This window comes from Hemitrygon akajei, chromosome 9, assembly GCF_048418815.1.
Source record: "Hemitrygon akajei chromosome 9, sHemAka1.3, whole genome shotgun sequence".
Taxonomy (NCBI): Eukaryota; Metazoa; Chordata; class Chondrichthyes; order Myliobatiformes; family Dasyatidae; genus Hemitrygon; species Hemitrygon akajei.
The window spans coordinates 61,550,337-61,573,537 of record NC_133132.1 but is presented as its reverse complement, the minus strand read 5'-3'; the positions used below and the strand labels follow the sequence as shown (position 1 = coordinate 61,573,537).

General features: G+C 44.2%; 2 long non-coding RNA genes across 2 annotated transcripts in view; one reads left to right on the top strand and one right to left on the bottom strand.

Moving 5' to 3' along the window:
* LOC140733163 (uncharacterized) overlaps positions 1 to 23,201 on the top strand; it is a 174,529-nt gene that overhangs the window by 11,476 nt on the left and 139,852 nt on the right. The gene's annotated exons all lie outside the window — the stretch shown is intronic.
* Positions 11,688 to 19,834, bottom strand: LOC140732790 (uncharacterized). Its single transcript, XR_012100133.1, has 3 exons — positions 19,701 to 19,834; positions 17,978 to 18,063; positions 11,688 to 11,893 (listed from the first exon to the last, which is right to left on the bottom strand). It is a non-coding gene; the product is annotated as an uncharacterized lncRNA (long non-coding RNA).

Below are 23,201 nucleotides of genomic sequence, written 5' to 3'. Positions count from 1 at the left end.
GCAGTCTAGTGTAGCCCTGTTTCCTTTCCCTGGGAAAAAGACTGTGTGCATTCACCCTGTCAATGCCCCTCGTGGTTCTATGAGAAGAACCCTCGGTCTCAAAGCGATTAAACCCGAGCCTGCCCAATCTGTCTCTATAACTTAGGCACTAGAGTCTTGCGACATTCAACCTACCTATGCACAGCAAGATCCCAGAAGCGGAAGAGAGATGAAGAGCAGGTGAGCTGCCTCCTACCGATAGTTACTGTGGGATAAGCACTGCCTTGGCCACAGCGGACACTGCAGGTGTCTTTTGGTAAACATTTCTACAGAGGGTAATGGTCACCTCAAACTGACCTGGCTATTAGGAGTGAGAGCACAGGTGAATAATGACAGATGGAGACCATTTGACCCATCCTTTCCGCAGCAGCCCCTGTGGCCCATTCCACACCCCCCGGCTTCTCCCTCAGAGCTCCACAAACATTTTCCCTTAACTTCCAATGGTAAAGAGAACTGCGGGGAATATTGTAGAACAGAGAGACCCAGGCATTCGCAGCTAGGCTGGGTAGTGTAATAGAAGTTTTGGTACGCTGGCCTTCATCTGGTGAGCGTAGGAGTATCAAAGTCATGTTGCTGTTGAACAAGATGTTAGTGAGTTCACACTTGGAGAGCTGTGTGCACTTTGAGTTGCCCAGCTTTTGGAAGGATGTGTTTAAGCTGTAAAAGGTACAGAAAAGTTTTGTGAAGATGTTATTAGGACTGGAGACCGGATAGGTGGATAGGCTAAGATTTTTTTCCCTGGAGCATTGGAGGCCGAGGGGTGACCATACGGAGGTTTACTCAGTCATGAGGTGTGTAAATAGTCAGCCTTTATCCAAGGACTGGGGGCTCTAAAACCAGAGGGTATACTTTTAAAGTGAAAATGGAAAGATTTAAAGAGGATTTCTAAAGGAGCAGGCTTTTCAGAGGGTGGTAGGTAAATGGAATGAGCTGCTAGAGGAAGTGGTCAAGGCAGGTATAATTACAATGTTTAAATGGCATTTTGGACAAGTGCATGGATAGGAAAGGTTCAGAGGGATATCAGCCAAATGGAAATTAGCTCAGGTTGACATCTCGGTTGGCATGGATGTTGGGTTTGTGACCATGCTGTAGAAAGCTATGACTCTGTGATTGTAACTCTCATTAAGTAATGAATCTGCTTTTAGAGATCATTAAGTGACTTTTGGGCCATGCAGATCGATAAGACAGATCACTGACTAGATTGGGCGGTAATCAGTTTACTAAGGGAGATTACTGTGTGGTATCGATTGTTAAGGAAAGTACAAGCTGAGATAAATGGGAATATTTTAGACTGGACAGGATTTAAACACATGATTCCAAGTTGTTATTTTGCTTCATATTTTTTCTGAAGCAAAATAAGAATTTGGAATAATTATTTTAAATCTCAAATCTTCCCTCATTCCCTTCATTCTATATGTTCATTTCAAACTCAGTCTTTCTCATGTTTGCTGATTGCTTAATGTATTTGTTACCTGACTATTTTGAGACTCTGATATTGCTGAGCTTTGCCTTATCATGTTTATCCTTTCCTATTTTTAAACCGATGTTATGGTTGTTATTTTCCATATATTCAGCACAGGAGGCAGTGCTGAAGAACTAGACAAAGTCCTTTGTGGAGGTGACCAGAAGAATGTAATGCAGGTGGTGGGAGTGTGGACTTCAAAATGCCCATGAACGGAAAAGCTGACATTCAGTCCAGTCCATCATAGTTAAAGCCCTTCCCACCACTGAGAACACCCACAAGAAAGCAGTGTCCATCATCAAGGACACCCACCATCCAGGCCATCCCCTCTTCTTGCTGCTGCCATCAGGAATGAGGTACTGGAGCTTCAGGTCCCACACGCCCAGGTTCAGGAACAGTTATTACCCCTCAGCCTTCAGGCTCCTGAACCAGCATGAATAACTTCACTCAACTCAACACTGAACTGATTCCATAATTTATGGACTTACTTTCAAGGACTCTAAACTCCCGTTCTCAATATTATTTATTTATCATTGTTTTTTTTTTCCTTTTGTATTTGCACGGCCTGTCTTCTTTTGCACATTGGTTGTTTGACTGTCTTTGTGTGGAGTCTTTCATTGATTCTATTGTATTTCTTTGTATATACTGTGAATGCCTGCAAGAAAATTATTCTCACGGTGACATGACGTACTTTGATAATAAATTTACTTTGAACTTTGCTCTTGTACATGGCCAAATATTTGTTAAACTTTGTTATTGTATCTGCTCACACCATTGGTAGACCATCCTAGGCTCCATCCACTCTCAGTATAAAAGAGCTTGCCTTGTAAATCTCCTTTAAACTTTCCCCCCTCACTTTAAAGCTGAACTGTCTGGTATTTGACCCTTCCACCTGGGGAAAAAGATTGACTATTTACCTTATCTACGTATGCCTCTCATAATTTTATATGCTTTTATCAGATTGACCCCCTCAGCATCGATGCTGTGCAGAAAACTATCCAAGTTTTCTTGAGAGCTAATGCTCTCTAATCCAGGCAAAAGCCCGTTGAATCTCTTCTGCAGCCTCTCCAAAGCCTCCATTATAATATGGTGACCAAATTGCACACAATACTCCAAATATGGCCAAAATTTTATACAGTTGCAGATTATCTTGTTAACCTTTATATTTAACGTTCTGATTAATGAAGGCAAGCATACCATAGGCCTTCTTTGCCCTCTCTACTTGTGTTGCCACATTCAGGGAGCTATGGACTTCTACCCTGAGATCCCTCTGCATATAAATGTTCCCAATTGTCCTCCATGTACTGTATACTTTCCCCTTACATCTGACCTTGCAAAGTGCAACACCTCAAACTTGTCCAGATTAAATTCCATCTGCCATTTCTCTGCCCAAATTTCCAGCTGGCCTATGTGATGCTGAGTCCTGTGCCATCCACAACTATCCCTCACTATCCACAACTTCACCAGATAGGATCTAACTAAAGTTTTACAAATTGAAGGAAATGTGCAGATGCTGGGAATTTCAAAGTAATACACACAAGATGCTGGAGGAACACAGCAGGCCAGGCAGCATCCATGGAAAAGGGTAAACAGTTGGCATTTCGGCCTGGGATCCTTCATCAGGTCTGGAAAAAAAGAGATGAGAAGTCAGGATAAGAAGGTGGGGGCGGGGGGGGGAAGAAGTACAAGGTGGTAGGTGATGGATGAAACCAGGAGAGGGGCTGGGGTGAAGTAAAGAGCTGGGAAGTTGATTTGTGAAAGAGATACAGGGTTGGAGAAGGGGGAATCTGATAGGAGAGATCAGAAAGCCATGGAAGAAAGGGAAGGGGAGGGGCACCAGAGGGAGATGATGGGTAGGTAAGGAGATAAGATGAGAGAGGGAAATGATAATGGTGAATGGTGAAGTGGGGGGGGGGGCAATTATCAGAAGTTGGAGAAATCGATGTTCATGCCATCAGGTTGGAGGCTACGCAGACAGAATATAAGGTGTTGCTCCTCCAACCTGAGTGTGGTCTCATCGTGGCAGTAATGGACTGACGTGTCTGAATGGGAATAGGAAGTAGAACTGAAATGGGCGAGTATCGGGAGATCCTGTTTTGTCTGGCAGACGGAGCATACACGCTCAGCAAAGCGTTCTCCCAATCTATGTCAGGTCTCACTTATATACAGGAGGCCACACCGGGAGTATCGGATACAGTGGAAGACTCACAGGTGGAGTGTCGACTGTTTGCGTGTATGACTAAGGTTTGATGCAATATGACTTCATAAGTTTTATACTTAATGCCTCAATCGATGAAGGCTAGAATGCCGTATACCTTTTTAACTACCCATTCTGCTTATGTTGCCACCTTCAGGGAGCTACGGGCTTGCCTGTTCATTAAGCGTAGGAAGTACAACAGTTAGAAGAAAGAAGAGAATGGAGGATAATTTATGTGTGGTTCGTTAGAGTATTTGGTACTGGATAATGGTGTCTTAGGGTTCCTTCTGTTCTGTTCACATCAATGATACAAGGCTGAAGCCAGAGGCAGAGAGGAAATCTGCAGCCAGTACAAAACAGACAATTTAAGTCCTGGGTAAAAATGGCACAGAAATATTTCTTGTCTGCAAACTTGAAGTGCAGCATTTCTGTCAAACCACTGCAAGTGCTTGGGTAGTGGGAATGCTAGTGGAAGGTAAAGGCTGGGAGAGAGACATCATTATAAAACATAAATTATATACAAGTTTTGCATGAATGAACACAATTAGAGTGAAGAAAGTCTGTCCGTTTTAATGCAAAGTTATCAAAGTGGTCATAGTCTTGCTATACTGTGGTAATTTGGGTTTTGAATAGCGAAGGGAAGTAGCTGTTCTTGAACCTGGTGGCGTGGGGCATCGGGCTTCTGTAGCTGCTGCCCGATGTTCACTGTGAGAAGATGGCAGAGCTGATATTCGAACTGCAGTTGGGATTCCCCCAGCTTGAAGACATCTCTTCACACTCGCTGGCGAGCTAGCAGGGGGCAGGGGGCAGGGATGTGAGGCTGTGGGTGGGGCAGGAACTAATTATTGTCAGTCAACTCTGAGAACTGAGTGGAGACCAACGGCAAATTAATTCCACAAAGCAGCCTTTGTGAAACCTTCATCATCCACAGCTGGGCTGGAATTGAACGAAGGCCTGGTTGATGAAAGGGTGGTGTGCACCCGTATAGCACCACCCAATTCCCTTCCATCACAGCTCATAAACCTTTCCCAAGCATTTCCCTTCCTAGCGTGCAGGGTTAGGTTCCACTGACCCACAGCCCAGTTCCTGGTGCTAATTTGCATCAGGCAGACTGGTGAAACTTTAGACTTTGCTTCAATAGTGCACATTCTCTGTGACTGCAGCTACAGAGAGACAGTTCGGAGAGGCAGAGAGTTCTAAAGGTGGACTGCGATGTTCAAGGAGCACAGTCCAAAAGCCTGGGAGGCAACAACCGCAAACACGCAGCCAACTGTTTATGAGATGTGATCATTTGACTCAGAGAGTCATACAGCACAGAAATGGGCCCCTATATCCATGGCAACCATTCTGTCCATTCTACCCTCGTCCAGGTTGCTTGTATCCTGCTCTGCCTTACCTAGTTAACTTCCTGTCTCATTTCCTCTGAGATGTAGTGAATGTACCTGATTCTATCAGCTCCTTTGACAGTGAGTTCCAGGTATCAGCTATTCTCTGTCTAAAAACTCAGATCCCCTTTAAAAACTACTTCCTCTCACCTTAAACCTGGCCTCACCACCCCACACACAGGGCAGCAGGTGTATAGAACAAGCTGCCAGAATAAGTGGCAGAAGTGTGCACAATTACTACCTATTAGGGCATCTACATGGATAGGAAAGATTTAGAAGATTGGGGATCAAACACTGGCCAGTGGGACCAGCTCAAATAGGTAACTTGGTAGCGTAGGCAAGATGGATCAAAGGGCCTGTTTCCATTCTGATTCTATGCCTTCTGGTGTTTGAATTGTCTTCTCTAAGCCGAAAGATGTGTACTTCACGATGTTAGGGTAACCTGCAAACCAGTGTACAGCTGCAGAGAGGAGCTCTAAAATGTGATGCCGTTTATGGCAACCAGTCAGAACAGGAATTTGTTCATTCCTGGGCTTTGATCAGTGTAGTAAACTCACATCTGCTCTTATCCTACTGACTAAAATCAAGTGGTATGAGTTGTGTGGTCTGGGGGGAGATCTCATGGTGTGAAGCAAAATGCTTTGAGCTTTGGTGGTGCTGGACTGGCAGAGCTTCTGGACTCTGACATAGAACAGGAAAGGCCCTTTGGCCCGCAATGTTGTGCCATCTTTATAACCTACTCTAAGATTAATCTAACCCTCCCATTTTCCCATCGTCATCTAAGTGTTTCTTAAATGTCCCCGATGTATCTGCATCTTCTACCACCCTGGGTAGGGTGTTCCACACACCTACAACTCTGTGTACGAAACTTATCTCTGATACCTCCCTAAACTTTTCTCCAATCACCTTTCAGATTAGTCCCTGTTGCATTCACTCGGGTGTTATTTCACTTTAAATTGCCTCTTTTTAGATGTCACATCATATAGTAATGATCTTCTCCAGTGCAGGTCGGATGGGAGCACTGTGAGCATTTGGAGTACTGCGTACAGTTCTGGTTGCCCTGCTGTGCGGGGTGGTGGGCGGGGGGAGAATGTCACTAAACTGGAAAAGATATTTGAAGATGTTACTGAGACTGTAGGGCTTAAGTTTTAAGAAGAGGCTGACAGGCCAGGTCTTTTTTCTTGGAGTGGAGACTGTGGGGTGATCTTTAGAGGTTTATAAGATCATGAGTGGCGTAGATGGGCACAGTATCTTCCCCAGAGTAGGAGAGTCTAAAACTAGAGGGTGTAGGTTTAAAGTTAAGAGCGGAAGGATTTAAAAGGGACCTGAGGGGCAGAGGGTTTTCATACAGAGGGAGGTGGAGAGTCGGTGGAATTAGCTGCCAAAGGAAGTGTAGAGGAAGGTCCAGTTGCAAAGTTGTAAAAGACACCTAGACAGGAACATGGATAAGAAAGGTTTAGAGCAAGGGTTCCCAACACTTTTTATATCATGGACCCCTATCATTAACCAGGTTGGGAATCCTGGTTTAGAGGAATATGAGCCAACTGCAGGCAAACTAGCTCCGTTAGCTGGGTTGGTATGGGCAAGCTGGGCTGAAGGGCCTGTTTCTGTGCTCTATCACTCTGCGACTTCTGACTCTTTTTAGATGTCATACTGTATAATAATGCTATTTTCCAGTGAGCCAGGCAAGCTGAATGGAAGTGAGGGAATTGGTGCCCCATGGAGGGGGACAGGAGACAAGGAACTGGGCTGGGAGTGTGAACAACATTATCTGGAAACCCATCCGCATCGTGGATTATCCATGTTTTACCGGCACTTCTTATGCAAACCTTCCCACTAATAGTGAGTCTGATGTGTGGCCTTTGATAATTGGGGGGGGGGGGGGTGAGGGGTGAAATGGAGACATATCTTTCCCTTCCTTCTCCTCCGGGCTGCTCCTCTTGGTCCTCAGGCTCAACAGATCCATGCTCAATTGGGCTGCAGTAATTCCCTTGGCATTACTGCAGCCCAATGGCAATGCACACTTAACCTTCCCAATCCAAGTACCTTTTTAATATTGTTAATATTAATCCCACCTCCTCTGCCAGCTCATTCCATAAAGTTGCTGTCAGATTACAATTAATTCTTTCACCTCTCACCCTAACTGTATGCTCTCTAGCTCTTAATTCCCCAACTCTGGGAAACAACTGTGCGCATTTACCCTATCTATGATCTCGTGATTTTATATAGCTCCATAAGATCACCCTTGATTCTCCTACGTTCCAGTGAAGAAGGTCCCAACCTGCTTAACTTCTCTACATAACTCAGTACCCTGAGTGCCAGCAATATCCTTGTAAATCTCCGCAATCTCTCCAGCTTAATGGCATTTTTTCACAGCAGGATGACCAAAACTGCACACGCTGGAAATCAGAAATAGAAACAGATGGTGCTAGAAATATTCAGCAGGTTGAGCAGCATCCGTAGAGATGGAAGTAGTTAACATTTCAGAGCAAAGACCCTAGATATGTTAATTGTTTCTTTCTTCACAAATGCTGTTGAATGTCCCAGAATCTTTTATTTCTATTTCTGACTTTTTAGCACCTGCAATTTTTTTGATTTTTTTTTCTTTTCAGTTACTCCCCAATCCTTCTTGAGACCCAGAGCTGAATCTACCTCCACTGCCTTCCCAGTCCTGTCTTGAACCATCATCTAAGTTAAAAAGCTAGGCCTTATGCTATCTTTAGTCATAAGGCAAAGCATCCAGTCTGTCTCTTCATCATTCCAGGAGACTTCAACCTGAAGGACATTTTACCCAAATTCCACCAACACGTCACCATGGCCACGGGGAACAAACAGACTGGTCCATGTTTATACAAACAGATGCGGTACTTACAAGGTCACCCCACACCCTCATCTTGGTCTCTCTGACCACATCTCCCTTATGTTAATCCCAGCATACTGACTGTTGCTGAAAATGGAGAAACCAGTCAGGAGGACCATCACTGTATGGCGAATGAGGCAGTCTCCTTGCTTCAGGGTTGCTTTGGATGGACTAAATGACAGATGTTCAAGGAGGCTACCACAAAGGAGAAGACACACACCTTGAGGAACACCGTATGCCTCATCTGTCACTGGCTACATCTGTTGATGTGTAGACACTGTTGGTACCTCAAGGACGGTTATCTCATGATCTGACCAGAAGCCCTTGCTGAATGCAGGAGTGCGCTCCCTACTAAAATCCTGGGATGCTGCCTTCAAGTCTGGAGCCAGAACAGCTTGCAGAGCAGCAAGGGGAAACCTTATTTTAGGTATCAAGTGGGCAAAAATCACCTGCGTACAAAGAATTCAGGAACACCTGTCTGATAATGACCCCTGGCATACGTGGCTGGGCATCAAGACCATTATACAAGGTAAAACAGCATCAACTGTAGCAGTGGCACCTTCTTCCCTGACTTTAATGCACGGTTCGAGGCATGCAACAAAACACTACCCCCTTCCAGGTAAGGGCAGCCTCCATAACAGCAGCTGATGTGAGAAGGAATCTGCAGAGAGTCAGGCACGGTAAGGACACCAGCTCAGACAACATCACCAGGCCAAGTACCCAGGGAATGTGCACACCAGATCACTGACATCTTTACAGACATACTTAACACTTCACTCATCCAGGTTACTGGACCCACACGCTTCAAATCCGCCACCATCATCACACTACCAAAGAACTCTACACCAAAATTAAACAACTACTGCCTGTGTGGCTCAGCATAGCTTAAATACCATCTATAAATTTACTGACCATTGTTGGCAGAATCTCAGATGGACATGAGAGGGTGAACAGGATTGAGATATGCCAACTAGTGGAATGGTGCTGCAGCAACAACCAGTAAGACGAAAGAGCTGATTGTGGACTTCAGGAAGGGTAAGACGAAGGAACACATACCAATCCTCATAGAGGGATCAGAAGTGGAAAGAGTGAGCAGTTTCAAGTTCCTGGGTGTCAAGATCTCTGAGGACCTAACCTGGTCCCAACATATTGTTACAGTTATAAAGAACGCAAGACAGCGACTATACTTCATTAGGAGTTTGAAGAGATTTGGCATGTCAACAAATACACTCTAAAACTTCTATAGATGTACCATGGGGAACATTCTGACAGGCTGCATCACTGTCTGGTATGGAGGTGGGGGTGCTACTGCTCAGGACCAAAATAAGCTGCAGAGGGTTGTAAATTTAGTTGGCTCCATCTTGGGCATGAGCCTACAATGTACCCAGAACATCTTCAAGGAACAGTGTCTCAGAAAGGCAGCGTCCATTATTAAAGACCTCCAGCACCCAGAGCATGCCCTTTTCTCACTGTTACCATCAGGTAGGAGATACAGAAGCCTGAAGGCACACACTCAGTGATTCAGGAACAGCTTCTTCCCCTCTGCCATCTGATTCCTAAATGGACATTGAACCCTGAACAACACCTCACTTTTTAATATATATTATTTCAGTTTTTTGCATGATTTTTAATCTATTCAATATACGTATAATTACATATACTGTAATTGATTAACTTATTTTTTTCTTCTTCTGTATTATGCATTGCGTTGAACTGCTGTTGCTAAGTTAACAAATTTCATGACACATGCCAGTGATAATAAACCTGATTCTGATTCTGGTGGCCTGATGCCAATCATCATAAAGTGCTTTTGTAACACTTACCCAAAAGGCTGGGATATGTCTAGGGGAAAAGGAGATCCAGCCACTCACCAACCCACCTCTCGTACACACAGGTGCTGTGAGAATCGAGTTTATGCCTCGCGCCCGCCAACAGTATCAAACCCACAACAAATACCGTTATGAAATACACTTTAAAGAGTTTACTAAAATTAAAAGAGTATTAGGCAATACAATATATATATATATACAAGGAAAAAAACAAAAGACGCCAACTTATCAAAGTTCAGTCAGTTTAGTGCACTCGTTGGAGCTCAACCATCGAACCATTCAACCACTCGTCGCTTGCCTCCGACTTCCACGTCTTCCACCTCGGACTCCCCGGTGGTCTTCCGAGCACACGCCCACCTTCCTCGGCGTCTTCCTCCCGACTACCTTCACACCACAAGCCCGCACAACCCCTCCCCCAAGTTCCCAGCCTCACAAAACACAATAACATTCCCCATTGATTAACAAATGAATACAATTACCATATCAGCCATTCTAAAGCGAAACAACGGCGAGAGAAACACTTATCAGACAAAGAAGCATTCCTACTCGTAACCAACCAAAGAAGCCACTTTGAGTAACATACACAGGACATTGTACACTTTGAACGGCTGGTAATGGTAAATATCATAAACTCCATTCCTGCCACCCTAGACATTCACCAATATGCTTCCTGATAGAACCACTCTAGGACAGATGCCACAGCTTCTGTCATGCACCTGGCCCTCACACACCTAGAAAACAAGGACATTTATGTCAGAATGCTGTTTCTGGTTTGCAGTTCAGCATTCAACACCACCGCACTGTAGTGTCAAAATGCACCACTCTGCAACCGGGTGATGGACTTCCTAACTAACAGGACTTCAGACAGTCAGGATGCACAACCGCTCCTCCCTCCCCATCATCAACACAGGTGCCTCCCAGGGCTGTGTGCTGAGTCCTCTGCTGCACACTATTCTCACACACAATTGCATGGCCAAACAACCAATTAATTACTTTGTCAAGTTTGCCAATGACACGACAGTGGTGGGGCTCATCACCAACAGCGAAGAGTGAGCCTACAGAGAGGACATTAACTCCTGAAGCCTTCCCCACAAGTGGGTATAGCCATAGGCAGCAGAGGTTAGAGATCAGAGTTTTTCCTTCTTCTAGATAAGCTGCAACCGTGGCTGACAAATCCCATCTGCCTGAAGCGACTGGTTTTAAGTTGCCAGTAAAATGCCTTTGCCCCTTCAGTAGAAATGGTTCTGCCGGGCTTAGTGACTCAGCCACACATGAAGGCTAGGAGCTAGATCTGGTTGTCAGAGGCTATTTGAGATTCACACCGTTTAACAGGTAGTGGGAGCTTGTCTGCACTACCTGCCCCAGCTATGACAATCTTAAGGAACACATTCTACGCAATTAAGAATGTTTGCCTCTACTTTCTGAGGAGGCTGAAGAGAGCTGAACTATCTCATGACCTTCTACAGAGGTGCAGTAGAGAGCATCCTAACATGCTGCATCACTACATGGTACAGAAGCTGCAGTATGGTGGACAGGTAGCCAAAACTGCCCAGTGCATCATTGGCACCAGCCTACCTGCCCGCAAGGAGATATATACAGAAAGGTGTCATCAAAAGGCCAGCAATATCATGAAGAATCTCACAAACCCTGCTCATGGACTGTTTGTCTCACTCCCATCAGGGAGGAGGCTACAGTAGCATCCACACCAGGACCCCAAACTCAAAAACAGTTACTTTCCCCAAGCAGTAAAGCTGGTCAACACCTTCACACACTCACACCCAACACCACAACTACTTTATCATTTCCTTTCAAAGTCACTTTGTGTATGGACGCTCTTGTACCTAGCATTAGTTTATGGACATACAACTTACCTGTGTATATAAGCTATCTTACATATTTATTGTGGTCTTTATTATTGCGTTCTTTATCTCATTGTGTTTTATTTTGTGCTGCACTGGATCCACAGTAACAATGATTTCATTCTTCATTACACTTGTGTACTGGAAATGACATTAAACAATCTTGAATCTTGAACACAGTGAGGCACTTTGTCTTCAACCCCCTGGTTCTTGACTCTTCTGCCATTGGGAGCAGTTTCTCCGCAGTACAGCTTCGGCCGCACTGTTACAGAAAAAAATGTTATTAAACTGGAAAGAATGCAGAAAATATTTACCAGGATTTTGCCTGAACTTGTGGCCTGAGTTACAGGAAGAGGTTGTATGGACTAGGACTTTAATCCCTGCAACACAGGGTCTGAGAGGTGATCTGATAGAGGAACACATGTCATGAGGAGCGTTGACAATGTGAAAGCATATAGTTTGTTTCCCCAGGAAGGGAGTACTAAAAACAAAAGAGCGCAGCTTGAAGATCAGAGACAAGTGATTTAAAGGGGACGTCAGAGCAGCTTCTTCATGTAAAGGGCAAAGCATATTTGGAAAGAGCTGCCAGAAACAGTAGCTGAGCTGGTCACGTTAACAAGATTTAAGAGCCATCTAGCCAAATGCATGAAAAAGAGGGATGTAGAGAACGATGGACAAATGGAACCAGCTTACTGGGCAACACAGTAAACGTGGCCGAGTTGGGCCGAAGGGCCTGTTCCTCTGCTGTTTGAGAGTCTTCGACTGTTTCTTTAGTAATGAGAGTCCCTCATCCCTGGAATTCATTAGCATGGATCACCTCTGCACCCTCTCCCAGTACTTTATTTATTAAAGTCTATTTCTCAGGAAGGAATGAAGTGATCCTGTCACGTTCAAACCAATGTTAAGACCAAAAGACATAGGAACAGAATTAGGCCACTTGGTCCATCGAGTCTGCTCCATCATTCCATCCTGGCTGATTTATTAACCCTCTCAACCCCATTCTCCTGCCTTCTCCCAGTAACATTTATTGCCCCAACTAACCAAAAGCCCATCAGCCTTCACTTTAAATATACTCAATGACTTGCCCTGCACAGCCATCTATGGAAATTAGTTCTACAGATTCACCACCCTCTGGCTAAAGAAATTCTTTCTCCTTTCTGTTCTAAATGGACACTTCACATTTGGAGAGACTGGGACTATGGAATTAGGACAGAGGGGACATCTTTGAAAGGATATGAGGCCCTGTATTGGACTTTCTTACGGGGTGAGGACTGAGGTTTTTTGGTGTGGTGCACCTCTGCTGTGTATGTTCACTTTTTGCCTTTATATATTTTTTTCTCTTTTGCTGCTCAATATTTAATTTGATTTTGCTACGGTTGTGGTTTTTGTGGATGTGCTGTATTTTTTGTTTGTTTTTTCCAAGTCTGTTCTCATAAAATAATAAAATACATTAATTAAGAAAGGACATTCCTGTATTCTGAGGCTGCACCCTTTGGTTCTAGACTCACCGACTATAGGAAACATACTCTGCATATCCACTCTATCAAGGCTTTCCACATTCGATAGGTTTCAATGAGATCCTACCCCCCCCCCCCCCCCCATTCTTCTAAACTCCAGTGAATACAGCTCCAGAGCCATCACACACACCTCATATAATACCCTTTCATTTCTGGAATCATTCTCATGAACCTCTTCTGGACCCTATCCAATGCTAGCACATCTTTTATTAGATAAAGGGTCCAAAGCTGCTCACAATACTCCAAGCCTGATGTGACCAATGCCTTATAAAGCCTCAACACATCCTTGCTGTAATATTCTAGTCACCTCCTTCCTCTATCTCCAATCTGTTAACTAATCCTCCTCTCCCCTCTCCATCTCCAGTCCATTAACTCATCCTTTTTCCATCCACATCCAGGCCCTGAAGTCATCCCCTCACCCTCCAACTCCATCCCCTGAACCCATTATGTCCTCATCCATATCCAGTCCATGAACTCATTGTCTTCATACACCAACTCTAGTCCATGAACTCATCCTTTCTCACTCCATATCCAGTCTATAATCTCATCCTCCCTCTCTCCATCTTCAGTCCATTAACTCATTCTCTCTCTCTACATCTCCAATCCATGAACTCATCTTCTCCTCTCCTTGTCCATCTCTAGTCCATTATCTCATCCTCTCCCCCTTCTTCTCCAATCCATGAACTAATTTTCTTTCACTGTGTCCATCTTCAGTCCAATAACTCATCCTCTCCCCTCTTCAATCCATGAATTAATCTTCTCCACCTTGTCCATCTCCAAACCATGAACTCACCCTCTCCCCTTGGATCTCCAATCCATGAACTCATCCTCCCCTCTCCAACCCATGTCTGAACTCAGTCTCTCCCTCTCTGACCCCAGACCATGACCTCATCCTCTCCTCTTCCATCTCCAGTCTATAAACTCTCCCTCTCCACCTTCACCTCCAATCCAAAAATTCATCCTCTCTTCTCCATTAATTCATTCTTTCCCCTAATCTCCAATCCATGAACTCATTGTCTTCCACTCCATCATGTTTATTAATCACCCTCTCCCCTTCCATCTCCAGTCCATAAACTCTCCCTCTCCCCTCCATCTCTAATCCATGAAGTCATCCTCACCCCTTATCTCCAATCCACAAACTCATCCTTTCCATCCTTTCCATCTCCAGTCCATTAATGCTTCCTTTCCCTCTTTGATTACAGTCCATGAACTCATTCCTCCCCCCTCTAGCTCGTCCATTAACTCATCCTCTTCTTCCTACATGTTCCTATCCATGAAGTTATCCCCTACTCCTTCAACTAAAGTCCCTGAGCTCAGCCCTTCCCCTTTCGATTCCAGTCCATAAACCCATTGTCTCCCCTCTCCATCTCCAGTCCATGAAGGCATCCTGTCTTCCTCCATTTACAGTCTATGAACTCATTCTCTCCCCTCTCCATCTCCATTCCACGAACTCATCCTCTCTCCCCCTTGGACTCCATTCCATGAACTTATCTATTAAGCTACTTCGGTGAATTTGAAGATTTTATAGAACAACAACAATAAAACATAAATCAAGACAATTTTAGATCTGTTTCAGTGTAATGAAACTAGTTAATTAGTAACCCCAATTAAGCTAATTACAACTGTAATCTTGAAGAATCTCCTGAGGCAGAGTGATAATAGCATCCAAGAATTTTAAATTAACCTTGATAGTTAGGTCGTTATGACTAAAGTCAGATATTTGATTTAAGATAAGCAATCAGACAGGTAGGAGTTGAATGGAAAGTAGAACAAAGGATATAACTATATACACAATGTATCGTTATGTGGCAGCAGTACAATGTAATACATAATAATATAGAAAAAATAAATACTGTAAGTAAACCAATTACAGTAAGTACAGTATATATATCTGTATATTAAAAATAGTGCAAAGCAGAAATAATAGAAAGTAGTGAGGTAGTGTTCATGGACTAAATTTCCATTTAGGAAGCAGATGGCAGGGGGAAGAAGCTGTTCCTGAACCACTGAGTGTGTGCCTTCAGGCTTCTGTACCGCCTTCCTGATGGTAACAATGAGAAGAGGGTATATCCTGGGTGATGGGGGGTCCTTAATAATGGATGCCACCTTCTGAGGCACTGCTCCTTGACGATATCTTGGATGCTACAGAGGCTGGTACTGTACCTAAGATGAAGCTGACTAATTTAACAACTTTCTGTAGCTTCCTTCGATCCTGTGAAGTAGCTCCAACCACCCCCCCATACCAGTGATGCAGCCTGTCAGAATGCCTCCACATTACATCTCCAGAAGTTTTTGAGTGTTTTAGGTGAAAAACCAGATCTCATCAAACTCCTAATGAAGTATAGTCGCTGTCTTGCCTTCTTTATATCTGCATTGATATGTTGGGACCAGGTTAGATCCTTAGAGATCTTGAGACCCATCCACTTCTGATCCCTCTATGAGGATTGGCATGTCCTACCCGTTCTGAAGTCCATGATCAGCTCTTTGTTCTTACTAATGTTGCTAAGGACACAATTTCAGAATCAGGATCAGATTTATTATCAGTACAGAGCAACAACATAATAATTACCATAAATTGCAAAATAAATCAATAATGCTAAAAATGAGTAACAAGGTAGAGTTGATGGGTTCACGGACTGTTCATAAATCTGATTGCAGAGGGGTAGAAGATGTTCCTGAATCATTGAATGTGGATTTTCATGCTCCTGTACCTCCTCCCTGATGGTAATAATGAGAAGAGGGTGTGTCCAGAGTAATGATAGTCCTTAGTGATGGAGACAACACCTCTTGAAGACATCCTCAATGGTGGGGAGAATTGTGCTCTTTTTGGAGTTTGCATATTCTACAACCCACGGCAGCCTCTTGTGATCCTGTACACTGGAGCCTCCATACTACTGTACTTCTATAGAAATTTGCCAGATTTCTATTTTTTTTGTACATAATATACAAAATCCCTTCAAACTCATGAAGAAGAGCTTCATGCCTGCTTTCTTCATGATTGCATCAATGTGTTGGCCCAAGTGAGATCCCCGGAGATGTTGACACCCAGCAACTTGAAGTTGCTGAGCCTTTTCACTGTTGACCCCTTGGGTGTTTTTCTGACCTCTCCTTCCTGAAGTCCACAATCAATTCCTTGGTCTTGCTGATATTGAGTGAGACGATGCCGTTGCTACTCAATCAGCTGGTCTGTCTCACTCTTGTACACTGCTTCTTTGCCATCTGAGATTCTACCAACAACAGTAGTATCATTAGTTAATTATACGTAGATGGCACTTGAGCTGTGCCTAGCCATATAGTCACGAGTGTAGAGGGAGTAGAGCAGTGGGCTAAGCACGTATTAGTAAGGTCTGCCTGTGTTGATTATCAGCGAGACATATGTCAACAAAATAATTCACAAATTTTAATCATACAATCCTTCAGCAAGGCAATAGGGCCTTCTGCCCATTGACTCTGTGCTGACCATCAGCCACCACTTACACTAATTCCATTTTATTCTCTCAATGTTCACTCCCCCTAGATTCTACCTACTCCTACACACTAATGACAACTTCCAGCAGCCAATTAATTCAGCAACGCACGTCTTTGGGACGTAGGTTGAAACTGGAACACTCAATGGAAACCCACGTGGTCACGGATAAAAATGACTGGCATGTCAGGATTGAACTGTGACCTGTGAGGCAGCAGCTCTAATAGGAAGAAGTTAAAATGTTAGGTAGCTAGTTTGCACATCCCCTCCATGAACTCTGTCTATTCTTGCTGCCTCAGTGAAGTAGCCAACATAATCAAAGACCCACAAAATGCTGGAGGAACTCTGCAGATCAGACAGCATCTAAGAAAATGAATAAACAGTTAACCTTTTGGGCCAAGACCCTTAATCAGGACAAGTGTGTTGCTCTGGGTTTCCAGCATCTGAAGAACCTCTTGTGTTTATGATCAAAGACCCCCCCACCCACTCCAGACATTCTTTATTCTCTCCCCTCCCATCGGTCAGAAGATACAAAAGCCTGAAACCACATACCATCAGGCTCAAGGACAGCTTCAATACCACTGTTACCAGTCTTGTGAATGGACCTCTTGTATGATCGGTTGGATCCTTGGCCTTACAGTCTACCTCATTATGACCTTGCACTTTATTGTTCACCTGCACTGCACTTTTCAGTAGGTTTTATACTTTATTCTGCATTGTTATTGTTTTACCTTATTCTAGCTAAATGCATTGTGTAATTATTTGATCTATTTGAGCAAACTTTTCATTGTAGCTTGATACATCAGACAATAATAAACCAATACCGATACTGATATCAATACCAATACCAATACCAATAATGAAATGACCTGTATGGATGGCATGCAGAACAAAATTTATCATTGTACTTTAGTACCTGTAAACCAATTAACTGATTGATTGATTAATTAATTTTATTTATCAATGCTGCTTCTGCTTCTGCTTGGTACTGTACAAGCTCTGCCGGGCGGCTGTTTAATCATAATTTCCATGGCCTTTGCATATCTCAGAACATAAAATGAGGTCACCATAGGCCATCCAGTTAAAGCTGGCTCTGAGCACGTCCACCCACTGACTTGATTTCACTGTAATCTATTCTCTTTCACATTGCCATCATTTCCCCAGCCCCAGCTTCTGCCTGTCACCTACAGATTAAGTAAAGGTTGAAACAGCCAATTAACCTGCCTTTAGGACGTGAAAGGAAATCAGAACACTGGGGAAAGCCCATGTGGTCACAGGGAGAATGTGTAAACTCCATACAGGCACTGCCCAGGGTCAGGATCGAACCTACATCCTTGAAGTTGTGATGCAGAGGTTCTATTACCTTGTGCACCAGCTGGCTCTCCAGTGGCCAGAAATCCATGTGGCCTGTTAAATGAATCTTCAGTGGCATCAGCATCCTGATCAATCCTTTAAAAACACGAAATGCTGAATTACCCCAGTACAAAATGGATAGGTATACGTATAGAAAAGATTTAGATGTTTACATGCCAAACATGGACAAATAGGACTAGCTTAGTGGGCCGGAATGGATGCATTGGGCCAAAGGGCCTGTTTTTGTGCTGTATGACTCCAATGAATGAGAAGGTCCAGAGGAATTTTGAACAATGAGACCAAATTTTGGAAGGTGACAATACTGGTGAAGAAGGACATGGGATGCATGCCCTTATTCGCTGGGGTCTACAATATAAGACCGGGGCAACTTTACACAGGCTATCACTGGATTAATCCATATAGTTCTAGGTGCCACACTTTAGGAAGTATGTGATCTCACTGGAATGGAGATTCACTGGGATATTGCCTAGCATGGAGCATTTCAGTTTTGATGAGAGTGGAGAGGCTGGATCTGTTTTCCTTGGAGCGGAGGAAGCTGAGGGTGGACCTGACAGAGATCTACAAAATTATGTGGCTGATAGATAAGGTAAATTATCCTGCAGCAGAAGCATCTAAATGTAGGGGAGATAGGTTTAATGAATGGAGTAGATTTTCATAGGATTTGGAATAGATTTCTTTTTAACAAGAGGATGGTTGGAATCTGGTATATGCTTCCTGAGGGGGATAGTGAAGGCAGAGACTTTCATAGCATCTAGGTGAAGACTTGAATCACCAAGTCATAGAAGACCATGGACCCTATGGGGCTAGTATGGATGGGTAAGGACCAACATGCATTTGGTGGGCTGAATTGCCTGTTTCTTTGCTGTGTGACTCTGGGACACCGTATACACTAATCCTGCAGTAATCCCTCATTCCCATCGTCTCCAGGTTCTACCACATACTGTACCTACCCACAATGACCAATGTGCAATGAAGCAGAGTCAAAGTTTAGGAAACTTTGATTTGGTTGTCTGGAAACAAGAGTCATGCTTTCAGCATAAGTGGTTGATCCTGAATCACCTCACCCAGAGGAAAATTTGACTCTGCGACTACCTTGTAAAACCCAGTAAGGATTTTGTACTGTACATTTTTTAATGGAATTGCCTCACAATCTTCTAAACTGAAGAAAGTATAGACTCAAAAACAAAAGGCTGGAGGAACTCAGTGGGTCGGGCTGCATCTGTGGAGGGAAATGGACAGCTGACATTTTGGTTGAGACCCCTCACTTGGATTGAAAGATAAGGTGAGATCCTCAGTACAAAGAGGTGGGGGAAGGAACGGGGAAAAAGCTGCCAGATAACAGGAGGAACTGGGTGAGGAGGGGGAGACAGGCAGATGGAAGAGGGAAGGGTGGAGGTGCAGAGGCTGGGATGCGATAGAGGAATGTGCCAAGGGACTACAGATGATGCAATCTGATAGACAATGGAACAAGTAGACGGGACTAGCTCGGTGGATAACACTGTCAGCATGGAACTGTTGGGTCGAAGGTCCTTTTCCATGCTATAAGATTCTCTGACTTGATGGCTGTGACAGAAAGATGTTATCTCATTATCACCTCCACCTCCCACTTCCCAGCCCATCTCACTAAGTTCACTCTTCCCTCCCCCGTCTTCTGTACCTATCACCCATATCCATTCATTGCTGCCAGCTCTTACCCCACCACACCCTCTCACCTTTTCATACTGACTGCAGTCCAGATGAGAGGCCTTGACTATCCATTTCCCTTTACAGATGTTACCTGACCTGCTAATTTCCTCCAGCACTTTATTTTTTTTTGGATCCAGTCTCCAGAGTCTTCGGTCTGCTCAGTTTCTCTTCATGTAATAAACACTATCTCCTCCCACTCTCTGTCACAAGAATCAATCTGGTGAAACTTTGACCAAATACAGCACAAAAACAGGCTCATTGGGTCCCTGCCAACCATCAACCATTCATTTACGTAAACTTTAATTTATCCTCCCCACATTGCCATCGACTGCCCCCTAGAGGCTAACACAGGTGCAATTTACAGTGGCCAATTAACCAACCAACTCATTCATCTTTGGGACGTGACAGGGGAAAGCCATGTGGTCAATGTGAGAACATGCAAACTCCATGCAGAGAGTGCCCGAGGCCAGGATCGAATCCAGTTCTCCCAACGCAGCAACTCTACCAGGAAAGGCAGCTTGAGCAGGTGATAACAGCTAACATCACCATATTCGGTAAAGGATAGTGTGTCAAACTCTCACCCCTCCCTTGCCTCATCCCTGAGCCGGGGTAGAGAGCATAGGTACAGTCCAAGAGCCCAGAGCAAACTCTCTGTTTACACCCACTTCTTCTCCATATTTGGAAAAGCACGTCCATCTTGTGCAATTCAGACCCAATTAGATCAAACAGCTGGGGCCAATTCAGCAAGGAGATAGCAGGCTCAATCAGAACAAAGTACCACAGGGCAAAGGGACTGAAAAAAAATACAGCAGAGAGTTTCATAGTACAGGGTTTGACTGATACTCGCCTGGCTGAAGTCACATTAACCTAGAGCTTACTTGCTAACTCTACTGTCAGGCTGGTGAGCCAGTCAGCTACATAACAACAATTTGGCTGCTTTTGGGGGTTATTAGATGACTAAGACTTGGATGCTGGTGGGTTAAGTTACTCTTTGTCACAGGGTCGTAGGGTCATTGAGAGATACAGCATGGAGTCTGGCGCCTAACAACCGTCAACACACAAGGGGCAAGTAACAATAGCCATTTAACACATTAACCTGTCTGTACTTTGGAAATGTACTGAGATACAGTGTGAAATTTAATCTTGGAAGTGATCCATGCAGTACGTTACGGCAGTATGAGGGAAAAAGCAATAACAGAATGGAAACTATCGTGTTACAGTTACGGAGAGGGTGCAGTGCAGATAGCCAAATAAGGTGCAAAAGCTACAGTGAGCTAGACTGAGAGAATAAGAGTTCATCCTTATTGTCCAAGGGGCTTTTTCAAGAGCCTTGTAGCGGTGGAAGAGACGTTGTGCTTGAGCCTGCTGGAGCATATTTCCTTGCATCTTCTGTGTGATGGATGGTGGGAAAGAGATTGACCGGGGTGGGAGGGGTCTCTGATAGGGTTGGTTGCTTTCCTGAGGCAGCAGGAGATGTAGACAAAATCAATGGAAGGGACACAAGAAATTCTGCAGATGCTGGAAATCTCGAGCAACTCACACAAAATGCCGGAGGAACTCAGTAAATCAGGCAGTGGAATAAATAGTCAACATTTTAGACTGAGATCCTTCATCAGACGAGAATGGAAGGGGACAGAAACCTCCCAGTAGAAGCATTGATGCTGCCTGACTTACTGAATTCCTCCTGCACATTGTGTGTCAGTGGAGGGAAGACTGGACTATGTCAACAACTCTCCGCATTTTCTTGCCTTCCCTTGGTGAAACTTGCCTTCCTTGGCTGGGACATTCAGTATAGAAGCTGGGATATCATGTAAGAATTGTATAAATCACATTCCTTTTCCCAGATTGGTTAGAGTAGGTAATCACATTCCTTTTCCCAGGTTAGAGTAGGTAAACACTTTCCTTTTCCAGATTGGTTAGAGTAGGTAATCACATTCCTTTTGCCAGGTTAACAGAGTATAAACGTGAGAGGGCATGTGACAGCGGCTACACCCCAGTACAGCACTTCGATAGGTCAGCTAAGCCAGGTGAGAGTAGCCAGCGGCCTCATATCCCAGTGAGATAGGGATGTGCCTGTCGGAGCAGCTCCAGCGGACTGGGGTACAGTAAGATCAAACGGCTGCAAAGGACGTACTGCCATGCTCTGTGGAGAGCGAAGGGCTTGACAAGACACAGGAGACATCAAGGTCATCCTCTGCAACCAAGGAAGAATGCAGTTTGTGATGCCTGTTCGTATCTCTGGACCCAGACTTCTGAGGTACAGTGAGTGGAATTGCCCTGGTGCAATGGCCTTTCCACTTTAAAAACTCTCCCGTACTCCTCTCATCGTCATACGTAATGGACAACCACCACGTGTAAGGTGGGGGTGGGGAGGAAGATTTAAAGGGGACCTGAGGGGCCAGGTTTTCACTCAGAAGGCGGTAGTTATATTGAAGGAGCTGCCAGAGGTGGTAGTAGAGTCAGGTACAATTACAATACTTAATAGTGTTTTGGACAGGTAGATGGTTAGGAAAGATTCAGTGGGGTGTAGGATACATAGGCACCTTGGTTGGTATGGCCGAATGGCCTGAGGATCCTATATCCATGCTGTATACGTTGATGGATCTATGAATCTTGAATGTCTTACAACAGCTGGATAGAAGCTGTCCTCAACCCTGGTGGCGTCTGCTTTCAGGCTTTTGTATCCTCTGCCCGATGAGAGAAGGGAGAAAGAAAATTACCCGGGTGGGAGGAGTCTTTTCCCAAGGCAGCAAGAAATGTAGACCGATTCTATGGAGCAGAGGCTGTTTCTGTGATAGACTGGGCTGTGTTCACAGCTCTGCAGTATTGTGATCTTGGGCAGAGCAGTTGCCGTACAATGCTGTTATACATCTGTACAGGATACCTAGTCTGGAAAATCTGCTGGTCTGGCAGCCAATGTCCCAAGTGTGGAGGATAATTGGAGTTTTTATAGTAGTATTCTAAATACATGGGCTAAAAATGCTGAATTCAAATCCCACCACGGCAACAAAGACCTTAAATTCATTTGATAATCAGGAGGGAGAAGACACAGATGACCACAAAATTATTCATATTGCTGTAAAACCCCTTCTTTTTCACTAATGTCCTTTGAGGGGAGAAATCTGCCTTCCTCACCCAAACTGATCAAAATGTGGAGAGAATTAAATTGATTGAGAAAGCAAAAAAAAAACCAGTATAAGTTGGAGATTTGAAATGAAGGAAAGTGCTGGAAGTATTCAATGGCTCAGGCAGATTCTGTGGAAAGAGAAACACATAGTGTTTCAGGTCCAGGAGAATGGAGAAGCATTGTGTTCAATGTAATGGGTAAGAGACGTAGAGCTGTTTCTGCAGTGAAACTTTGTTTATTCAGGGGATAGGTGGAATCTGGAATGCACTGTCTGAGAAGGTGGTATTGGTATTGGTACTGACATTGGTTTATCGTTGATACATGTATCAAGATACAATGACAAGCTTGCCTTGCATACTGTTCATACAGATCAAAGCGTTACACAGTGCATTGAGTTAGA